We start from the raw sequence: 10,643 nt of genomic DNA, 5'->3' as shown, positions 1-10,643 counted from the left end.
GCCCTTGGCCGCGCCGACCTGTGGTGTGGGGCCCCCGTGTGGCCCCCACGCTGCCCTTCCGCCTACTTAAAGCCTCCGTCGCGAAACCCCCGATGCGAAAAACCACGATACGGAAAACCTTCCCGGAGCCGCCGCCATCGCGAAGCCAAGATCCGGGGGACGAGGAGTCTCGTTCCGGCACCCTGCCGGAACGGGGAAGTGCCCCGGAAGGCTTCTCCATCGACACCGCTGCCATCTCCACCGCCATCTTCATCACCGCTGCTGCTCCCATGAGGAGGAGTAGTTCTCCATCGAGGCTCGGGGCTGTACTCGGTAGCTATGTGGTTAATCTCTCTCCTATGTGCTTCAATACAATAATCTCATGAGCTGCCTTACATGATTGAGATTCATATGATGATGCTTGTAATCTAGATGTCATTATGCTAGTCAAGTGAGTTTTACTTATGTGATCTCAGGAGACTCCTTGTCCCACGTGTGTAAAGGTGACGAGTGTGTGCACCGTGTGGGTCTCTTAGGCTATATTTCACGGAATACTTACTCATCTGTTATGAATGGCGTAGTGAAGTGCTTATTTATATCTCTTTATGATTGCAATGTATTTTGTATCACAATTTATCTATGTGCTACTCTAGCAATGTTATTAAAGTAGTTTTATTCCTCCTGCACGGTGTAATGGTGACGAGTGTGTGCATCCGTGTTAGTACTTGGTTTATGCTATGATTATGATCTCTTGTAGATTATGAAGTTAACTATTGCTATGATAGTATTGATGTGTATTATTCCTCCTACATAGCATGAAGGTGACGGTGTGCATGCTATGTTAGTACTTGGTTTAGTCGAATTGATCTTTCATGCACTCTAAGGTTATTTAAATATGAACATTGAATTGTGGAGCTTGTTAACTCCGGCATTGAGGGTTCGTGTAATCCTACGCAATGTGTTCATCATCCAACAAGAGTGTAGAGTATGCATTTATCTATTACATTATGTGATCAAAGTTGAGAGTGTCCACTAGTGAAAGTGTAATCCCCGGGCCTTGTTCCTAAATATCGCTATCGCTTGCTTGTTTCTTGTTTCTTTGCGTTACTACTGCTGCGTTACTACTTGCTTGTTTCTTGTCCTGGGCAAAGCACTTTTACGAGTGCCGTTGCCATTGCTCATACTTATTTATACCACCTGTATTTCACTATCTCTTCGCCGAACTAGTGCACCTATTAGGTGTGTTGGGGACACAAGAGACTTCTTGCTTTGTGGTTGCGGGGTTGCATGAGAGGGATATCTTTGACCTCTTCCTCCCTGAGATCGATAAACCTTGGGTGATCCACTTAAGGGAAACTTGCTGCTGTTCTACAAACCTCTGCTCTTGGAGGCCCAACACTGTCTACAAGAATAGAAGCTCCCGTAGACATCATGCCCCCGGAAGGCTTCTCCATCGACACCGCTGCCATCTCCACCGCCATCTTCATCACCGCTGCTGTCTCCCATGAGGAGGGAATAGTTCTCCATCGAGGCTAAGGGTTGTACCGGTAGCTATGTGGTTAATCTCTCTCCTATGTGCTTCAATTCAATAATCTCATGAGCTGCCTTACATGATTGAGATTCATATGATGATGCTTGTAATCTAGATGTCATTATGCTTTAAATATGAACATTGAATTGTGGAGCTTGTTAACTCCGGCATTGAGGGTTCTTGTAATCCTACGCAATGTGTTCATCATCCAACAAGAGAGTGTAGAGTATGCATTTATCTATTCTGTTATGTGATCAATGTTGAGAGTGTCCACTAGTGCAAGTCTAATCCCTAGGCCTTGTTCCTAAATATCGCTATCGCTGCTTGTTTCTTGTTTCTTACGTTACTACTCTTGCTGCGTTACTACTTGCTCATACTTATTCATACCACCTGTATTTCACTATCTCTTCGCCGAACTAGTGCACCTATTAGGTGTGTTGGGGACACAAGAGACTTCTTGCCTTGTGGTTGCGAGGGTTGCATGAGAGGGATATCTTTGACCTCTTCCTCCCTGAGATCGATAAACCTTGGGTGATCCACTTAAGGGAAACTTGCTGCTGTTCTACAAACCTCTGCTCTTGGAGGCCCAACACTGTCTACAAGAATAGAAGCACCCGTAGACATCAGAGGGCTCGGCGTCCTCGGAGTCATGCTTCTGTTGGAAGCCTTGTATCTTCAATTGCTCATCCACCTCCTCCTTAGTGCGCGACCATGGTTTCCTGTCAATACTGAACAAATCTGGCTGCGGCAAAAGGATTTCCCTCTCTTCCCCATCAGCAAACAATATTCTATAGACAATCTTATCTAAACTAGAGTCGGTTGTAACAAATTGATGACTCTTCATAGCAGCAATATCGAGCCTCATAGGAGTTATTTTTACATCATTAGGGTCAAGAGGAAGCTCTAAATATGCTAAAACGCGCGAAGCAATAATTCCTCCAAATATAGGCCCCTTGTTAGACAAGCGGTGAGCAACAAGAGCACCAAGATGATAAGGCGTGTCCCCAGGTGAGTGCAGCAATTAAGAAACCAAGGTGATAGCTAGATATGTTACTAGTGTTCTCCCTACCAAGAATGCTAGTACCAATGTAATAAGCAAAATACTTAATGGCGGGGAGTTGAATGTTTCTTATCTTGCCACGCTGAATGGTGCGACAATCATCATTGGCGATCCCTCGATAGAGCTCCAGCAATTCCTTGGGGTTGTCCTCAATCTTCCTTGCTGTACCTACAGGGGCAATACCCAATGCAGCACAAAAAATTTCCAACTTCATAGTAATAGGCTTACCATAGATCTTGAATTCTACGGTCGGGCGAAAGTGCTTATTGTTGAATTTGAAGCTCTCCACAAAGATTTTAGTGAGCGTATAGTATTGCTCACTCTCATCTCCCACATAGGTGGTTAAACCTGCCTTACCGACGAGGGTCAAGAAATCATCCAACAACCCTGCATTTCTCAAAAAGTCATAACATGGGAAGGATGCAGCATTGGGGACTCCATTGTCCTCTTCGGGTGCGAAGCTTGGTGCGATGAGGTCCTCATTATAGGATGGCCTGAATCGGGTGGATGACCTAGAGGGCCTCCCCGTGCTTGTTATCTCCCCTTGGAACACTTCTCCAAAGTTAAAGTTGTCCATCCCCCTTTTCTGAAATTTTTCAACAAACATTATAAAATTTGATTTGGTGGCATATAATTGAGGGAAACTGATAACCCACAAGTATAGGGGATCGCAGCAGTCTTCGAGGGAAGTAAAACCCAAATTTATTGATTCGACACAAGGGGAGGTAAAGAATACTTATAAGCCTTAACAACTGAGTTGTCAATTCATTTGCACTGGAAAAGCACTAGCAACGAGGGTGATGTGAAAGTAGCGAGTAATATGAGAGCGGTAGTAACGATAGCACGAGCGACGGTAATAGTAATATGAGAGCAATGGCACCGAGAAAATAGTTGATACTACTTCCAATGTCATGTAGAACGAGTATATGATGATGAAAGATGGACCGGGGTTCCCAGCTATCTACACTAGTGGCAACTCTCCAATAACAAGTGTTGGGTGAACAAATTACAGTTGGGCAATTGATAGGATTGAAATAGCATTAAGACAGAATATCAAGATCATTAATCATGTAGGCATGTTTCCCATATATAGTCATACGTGCTCGCAATGAGAAACTTGTACACCATCTTTTGTCCTACCAGCCGGTGGCAGCCGGGCCTCAAGGGAAACTACTGGATATTAAGGTACTCCTTTTAATAGAGCACCGGAGCAAAGAATTAACACTCCGTGAAAACATGTGATCCTCACATCACCACCATCCCCTCCGGTTGTCCCAATTTCTGTCACTTCGGGGCCATTGGTTTCGGACAGCGACATGTGCATACAACTTGTAGATACAATCTAAGCAATAAGTATAGAGCTTAAATCTAAGATCATGCCACTCGGGCCCTAGTGACAAGCATTAAACACAACAAGATTGCAGCAACAATAACTTCATAAACTTTGTAGATAGACAATCATAACGTAACAATCCATCGGATCCCGACAAACACAACACCGATTACATCGGATGAATCTCAATCATGTAAGGCAGCTCATGAGATCATTGTATTGAAGTACATGGGGGAGAGAATACCAACTAGCTACGGCTAGAACCCGTAGTCCATGGGGGAACTACTCACGGAGCATGATGGAGGCGATGGCGTTGATGGAGATGGCTTCCGGGGGCACTTCCCCGTCCCGGCAGGGTGCCGGAATAGAGAGTTCTGTCCCCCGAATTGGAGTTTCGCGACGGTGGCGGCGCCCCTGGAGTCTTTCTGGAGTTTCGTCAAGTGGTACTGCGTTTTTAGGTGGAAAGGGATTTTATAGGCGAAGAGGCGGCGCAGGGGGGCACCTGGGGGCGCCCCACCCTAGGCCGGCGCGGCCAGGGTCTGGCCCGCGCCGCCTTATGGTGTGGTGGCCCCCTGGCCCCTCTCCGACTCTTCTTCGGTGTTCTGGAGCCTTCCGGGAAAAATAGGAGGTTTGGCGTTGATTTCGTCCAATTCGAGAATATTGCCCGAACAGCCTTTACGGAACCAAAAACGAGCGAAAACGAGAACCGGCACACTGTGGCATCTTGTTAATAGGTTAGTTCCGGAAAATGCATGAAATCATCATAAAGTGCAAGCAAAACATGTAAGTATTGTCATAAAACAAGCATGAAACGACAGAAATTATGGATACGTCGGGGACGTATCAGCATCCCCAAGCTTAGTTCCTGCTCGTCCCGAGCAGGTAAACGATAAAAAGAATAATTTCTGTAGTGACATGCTACTTACATAACCTCGATCATACTATTACAAAGCATATGAAATGAATGAAGTGACTCAAGGCAATGATCTATAGTTGCTAACAAATAGATAACATATAGCAAAACTTTTCATGAAGAGTACTTTCAAGACAAGTATCAAAAGTCTTGCACAAGAGTTAACTCATAAAGCAATAAGTTCAAAGTAAAGGCATCGAAGCAACACAAAAGAAGATATAAGTTTCAGCGGTTGCTTTCAACTTGTAACATGCATATCTCATGGATAATTGTCAACACAAAGTAATATGATGAATGCAAATAAGCAAGTATGTAAGAATCAATGCACGAGTTGACACAAGTGTTTGCTTCTATGGTGGAAGGAAGTAGGTAAACCGACTCAACATAAAGTAAAAGAATGGCCCTTCAAAGAGGAAAGCATCGATTGCTATATTTGTGCTAGAGCTTTGGTTTTGAAAACATAAAGAGAGCATAAAAGTAAAGTTTTGAGAGGTGTTTGTTGCTTGTCAACGAATGGTAGTGGGCACTCTAACCCCCTTGCCGGACAAACCTTCAAGAGCGGTTCCCATGAATTATTTTTATTTTTGGGTGGCACTCCTTCCAACCTTTCTTTCACAAACCATGGCTAACCGAATCCTCGGGTGCACGCCAACAGTCTCATACCATGAAGGAGTGCCCTTTTTAGTTTAGTTTTATTATGATGATGACACTCCCCCAACCTTTGCTTACACAAGCCATGGCTAACCGAATCCTTCGGGTGCCGTCCAACAATCACAAACCATGGAGGAGTGTCTATTTAAGTTAATTAATTCGGATCGGGAATCCCATTGCCAGCTCTTTTTGCAAAATTATTGGATAAGCGGATGTGCCACTAGTCCATTGGTGAAAGTTGCCCAACAAGATTGAAAGATAAACACCACATACTTCCTCATGAGCTATAAAACATTGACACAAATTGAGAAGCATTTTGAATTGTTTAAAGGTAGCACTCAAGCAATTTACTTTGGAATGGCAGGAAATACCACATAGTAGGTAGGTATGGTGGACACAAATGGCATAGTTTTTGGCTCAAGGTTTTGGATGCACGAGAAGCATTCCCTCTCAGTACAAGGCTTTGGGCTAGCAAGGTTATTTGAAGCAAACACAAGTATGAACTGGTACAACAAAACTTACATAAGAACATATTGCAAGCATTATAATACTCTACACTGTCTTCCTTGTTGCTCAAACACTTTTACCAGAAAATATCTAGACCTTAAGAGAGATCAATTATGCAAACCAATTTCAACAAGCTCTACGGTAGTTCTCCGCTAATAGGTTTAAACTACATGAAAAAAACTTAATCATGATCTACTTGAGAGCTCAAAACAATTGCCAAGTGTCAAATTATTCAAGACCATATGAGGCATTTTCTGTTTCCAACCAAATAACCATAAGTGATGTAGCTTCCAACTTTTATCATTGAACATTAAAAGTAATAACGAAGAACAAGTGTTCATATGAAAAAGCGGAGCGTGTCTCTCTCCTAAACAAGGATTGCTAGGATCCGATCTTATTCAAACATAAACAAAACGAAAATAAACACACAGACGCTCCAAGTAAAGCACATATGATGTGACCGAATAAAAATATAGTTTCAATAGAAAAACCTGATAAGTTGATGAAGGAGGGGATGCCTTGGGCATCCCCAAGCTTAGACGCTTGAGTATTCTTGAAATATGCAGGGATGAACCACGGGGGCATCCCCAAGCTTAGACTTTTCACTCTTCTTGATCATATATCATCCTCCTCTCTTGACCCTTGAAAACTTCCTTCACACCAAACTTCTCATAAACTTCATTAGAGGGGTTAGTACTCAAAAAATTTGAATCCACCTTGGTCATGTAGTGGCACATTGCAAGAACTCAATAAAACATTAGCTACAGCCCTCTACGTCTAGAAAACCTCGCTTAAAGTCCACAAGAGACAATGCAAAAAACAGAGACAGAATCTGCCAAAACAGAACAGCCAGTAAAGACGAATTTTAAATAAGAGTAAATTCCAGTTTTTATCCTCTAGTTTGATTTTTTCGACACGTATTACCCCATTTAATAAATTTTCATCCGTATTACCCCATTTAGTGAAAAAATGTCAGTTTTTACCCCTTTTAAAACTTCAAGAGCTATCTGCTACGTGAATGGCGTGCAAGTGGCATGCGATTTTGATCTTCTTCCGATATTTTTCTTGCATGCCCGATTCTGATAGCTGGGATGTCCTAGTTTTGTACTCAAAGTCAGGTGCACATATGTTCTGCTTCGACGTGGCAGTTGATGACAATCAATTCGAGGGGGTCGCTAGCGACCTCAGAGTTAGAGGCAGCGATACCATACTAAGTGAGTTCCTCTTTTAATGTTGAGCGGTGCATTTGGCCGATGGCTACACCATGTGCAAAGCTGCTGGCAATTCAAATCCTGTAACTAGCAGGCAACAAGACGGAATTGCTTAGCCACAAACAAGTAAGGTGAGTGCTTCTTGTTTCTTGCTATCTAGTAAAGTTGTTGGGTGAAAATTCGAAAAAAAAAAGTTGTTGGGTTCAAGGATAGGAAAAGCAGAGGCACGATACTACACTGTAATGGAATCTAATTCTACACAGACACACTCACACACATATAGTAGATGTCGTGATTATTTCTCACAAGATGGTGGACTGGTGGTTATGGACATACTGTTGGGTTCAAGGTATTTTTTGGGTGCAGGAACAAACTGTAGGAAAGCTACAAACTTGGACTCACATGTGCAAAATTTTAGAAGGGTAAAAACTGGCAAAAGTTTCATTAAATGGGGTAATACGAATGAAAATTTACTAAATAGGGTAGTTAGTGTCAAAAATATTAAACTAGAGGGTAAAAACTGGAATTTACTCTTTAAATAAATACTTCCGTTGCTCAAATCAGAAAACTCAAAACTAATGAAAGTTGCGTACATATCTGAGGAACACGCACGTAAATTGGCATACTTTGTGAGTTACCTACAGAGAAAACAGCCCAGATTCGTGACAGATAGAAATCTGCTTCTGCGCAGAAATCCAAATCTAGTATCAACCTTCGATTAGAGGCTTCACTTGGCACAACAAAACACAAAACTAAGATAAGGAGAGGTTGCTACAGTAGTAAACAACTTCCAAGACACAAATATAAAACAAAGTACTGTAGCAAAATAACACATGGGTTATCTCCCAAGAAGTTCTTTTCTTTATAGCCATTAAGATGGGCTCAGCAGTTTTAAATGATGCACTCGCAAGAAATAGTATTTGAAGCAAAAGAGAGCATCAAGAGGCAAATTCAAAACACATTTAAGCCTAACATGCTTCCTATGCAAAGGAATCTTGTAAATAAATAAGTTCATGAAAAGCAAAGTAACAAGCATAGAAAGATAGAACAAGTGTAACTTCAAAATTTTGAGCATATAGAGAGGTGTATTAGTACCATGCAAATTTCTACAACCATATTTTCCTCTCTCATAATAATTTTCAGTAGCTTCATGAACAAACTCAACAATATAACTATCACATGCAGCATACTTTTCATGATTTCCAAACACATAATTTTTATCAAGTTCAAAAATAGTGGAATTAAAACTTTCAAACTTACTTTTATTAATAATATAACAAGGTAGTTGATCAATCTCAATAGATATGGGACTCATAGAATAAGTCAAGAACTCTCCAATCCCATTTTCATTAGTAGTACAATTAATATTATCAAGTAACATAGGACCATCATCTAGAGCTTTATCATAGACATTTGCCAAACAAAATTCTTTAGTACCATGCATTTCGACATCAGGCACAAACAAAGCATTGTCATAAGATTTATCGAAGTAGCATGGATTATCATATATAACAGTAGCATAATTATTCTCACAAGTTTTACTCATAGGTACTATTTCAAGAGAATCCACAGGAACAAAACATTCAACCTCTTTCGGTAAGCATGGAGGACAATCAAATAGTGTAAGAGATGAAGAGTTACTCTCATTAGAAGGTTGGAATGGGTAGCTAATCCATTCTTCCTCCTTTTGTTCGTCACTCTCCTCTTCTTTTTCATGCAATGAGCTTTCAGGTTCATCAATCTCCTCCTCTTTCTCATCCAATGAGCTTTCAGGTTCATCAATTTCTTCTTCCAACGGTTCCTGCAAATTGTGAGTGCATTCTTGTGCATTAATGTGTCTCTCTTTATAATCAAGGATATAAGGATTCCTACTGTAGCATTCTATGCAAGAATTAAGGATAGTAGAGACATAATCTTTAAGGTCCTTACAAATAGCACAAGTTTCATAATTCTCAACCATGAAGGATTCTATCTCGGAGGCTCCCATAAATAAGAAAAATTGTTCTACCTCTTCGAACCCATAATGAATATAGCAATTCCGATTATAGTTCTTAATTAAAAATTCCTCACTAAAGCCACATTGAAATTTAAGATGTTTAGTATCCTGTTGAGAGCAACAGTTTATATCATGGCGTTTAAGCAAGATTTTAGCAATTGTATTCAATTTTTCTATCATAGCACTCATTATTTTACCAGTTCTTGATTCTCTATAATTATTATAGCATTCTATAAGCTCCAAGTAGGTTGTTGGTTCTCCCATAACAGCAGTTTTTAATTTTTAGATTTTTCAAATTTTTATGGATTTTTGGGTATATGAGGAAAATAAAACAAGACAAAAAGTAACTAGGCAAAAGTAAACTAAGCAAAACAAAATAAAATAAAACAGAGAGAGAGGTAGAGTGTACTCCCCAGGTGAACTTATGAGTAGAGCTATGCATCCCCGACAACGGCGCCAGAAAACAGTCTTGATAACCCACAAGTATAGGGGATCGCGGCAGTCTTCGAGGGAAGTAAAACCCAAATTTATTGATTCGACACAAGGGGAGGTAAAGAATACTTATAATCCTTAACAACTGAGTTGTCAATTCAGTCGCACCTGGAAAAGCACTAGCAACAGGGGTGATGTGAAAGTAGCAGTAATATGAGAGCAAGTAGTAACAAGTAGCACAGACAGCTAGTAATAGTAATATGAGAGCAATGGCACCGAGAAAATAGTTGATCCTACTTCCAATGTCATGTAAAACGAGTATATGATGATGAAAGATGGACCGGGGTTCCCGACTATCTACACTAGTGGCAACTCTCCAATAACAAGTGTTGGGTGAACAAATTACAGCTTGGGCAATTGATAGGATTGAAATAGCATTAAGACAGAATATCAAGATCATTAATCATGTAGGCATGTTTCCCATATATAGTCATACGTGCTCGCAATGAGAAACTTGTACAACATCTTTTGTCCTACCAGCCGGTGGCAGTCGGGCCTCAAGGGAAACTACTGGATATTAAGGTACTCCTTTTAATAGAGCACCGGAGCAAAGCATTAACACTCCGTGAAAACATGTGATCCTCACATCACCACCATCCCCTCCGGTTGTCCCAATTTCTGTCACTTCGGGGCCATTGGTTCCGGACAACGACATGTGCATACAACTTGTAGATACAATCTAAGCAATAAGTATAGAGCTTAAATCTAAGATCATGCCACTCGGGCCGTAGTGACAAGCATTAAACACAACAAGATTGCAGCAACAATAACTTCATAAACTTTGTAGATAGACAATCATAACGTAACAATCCATCGGCTCCCGACAAACACAACACCGATTACATCAGATGAATCTCAATCATGTAAGGCAGCTCATGAGATCATTGTATTGAAGTACATGGGGGAGAGAATACCAACTAGCTACAGCTAGAACCCGTAGTCCATGGGGGAACTACTCACGGAGCATGAT

Source organism: Lolium rigidum, chromosome 3, assembly GCF_022539505.1.
Source record: "Lolium rigidum isolate FL_2022 chromosome 3, APGP_CSIRO_Lrig_0.1, whole genome shotgun sequence".
Taxonomy (NCBI): Eukaryota; Viridiplantae; Streptophyta; class Magnoliopsida; order Poales; family Poaceae; genus Lolium; species Lolium rigidum.
This window is presented reverse-complemented; position numbering follows the sequence as displayed.